The sequence below is a fragment of the Chiloscyllium plagiosum genome, unplaced genomic scaffold (genome assembly GCF_037043375.1).
Source record: "Chiloscyllium plagiosum isolate Xiang-an unplaced genomic scaffold, Cpla_swu_hap1 HiC_scaffold_35, whole genome shotgun sequence".
NCBI classification, from domain to species: domain Eukaryota; kingdom Metazoa; phylum Chordata; class Chondrichthyes; order Orectolobiformes; family Hemiscylliidae; genus Chiloscyllium; species Chiloscyllium plagiosum.
Window position 1 is genome coordinate 52,264,292 of NW_028270173.1, and position 1,361 is coordinate 52,265,652.

Genomic DNA, 1,361 nt, shown 5'->3' on the forward strand with positions numbered 1-1,361 from the left:
TCTTGCAATAATTCGCATTTCTCTCTGAATTGTTTGTTTGGGAGGTTTCACACAGCCTAGTCAGACTGGTCGGTCTAGTTCCATACAAACCTAATTGTGTAAAAACTATCAGATTAAAATGAATAACTGAATGGTTTAACCATGTTCGCTATTAGAGTCGTACAGTCATAGAGATGTACAGCACGGAAACAGGCCCTTCAGTCCACCTTGTCCATGCTGACCAGATATCCCAACCTAATCTAATACCTTTTGCCCACACTTGGTCCATATCCCTCCAAACCCTTCCTATTCATACACCCATCCAGATGCCTTTTAAATGTTGTAATTGTTCCAACCTCCACCACTTCCTCTGGCAGCTCATTCCATACACTCAACAGTCTCTATGTGAAAAAATTGTCCCTCAAGTCCCTTTTAAATCTTGCTCCTCTGACAGTAAACCTAAACCCCTTGCGTTTTAGACTCCCTACCTTGTGGAAATGACATTGGCTGTTCACCCTCTCCATATCCTTCACGGTTTTTGTAAACCCCTAGAAGGTCACCCCTCAGCCTCCGACACTCCAGTAAAACCAGCCCCAGCCTGTTCAGCCTCTCCCTGTAGCTCAAATCCTCCAATCCTGGCAACATCCTTGTAAATCTTTTCTGAACCCTTTCAAGTTTCACAACATCCTTCCTATAGCAGGGAGACCAGAACTGAACACAGTATTCCAAAAGGGCCCTAACCAAGGTCCTGTACAACTACAGCATGACCTCCAACTCCTATACTGAAGTGAATTGTTCATCTGCGACAGCCCATTTTGCTCTCTGTAATAATTGAGGAGTCACAGCTGGAAAGGAAAATTGTTTCTTATTGGACACCAAAATAGAGCCACTGCTTGTTTTGTATATGAGCTAGTCCCAGCCTGGGGCAGACGCACCCCTGAGTCTGCAGCACGATGGTCCTGTGGTTAGCACTGCTGCCTCACAGCGCCAAGGACCCGGGTTCGATCCCAGCCTCGGGCGATTGTCTGTGTGGAATTTGCACAGTTTCCCTGTGTCTGTGTGGGTTTCCTCCCACTATCCAAAGATATGCAGGTAAGGCTGGATTGGCTGTGCAAAATTACCCCAAAGTGTTCAGGGATGTGGTTAGATGCATTAGTCAGGGGTAAATGTAGAGTAATAGGGTGGGGGAATGGGTCTGGGTGGGTTACTCTTCAGAGGGTCAGTGTGGACTTGTTGGGCTGAATGGCCTGTTTCCGTCCTGTGAGGATTCTACTCTATGAATAGTGCCCAGAGTGTGGGGCCCGGACTGGTGGCTGGTTGCTTGCTGTTTTGAGTCAGAGCATGGAGATGAGCAGGTTTGTACTTTACCTCTGTTACACAGG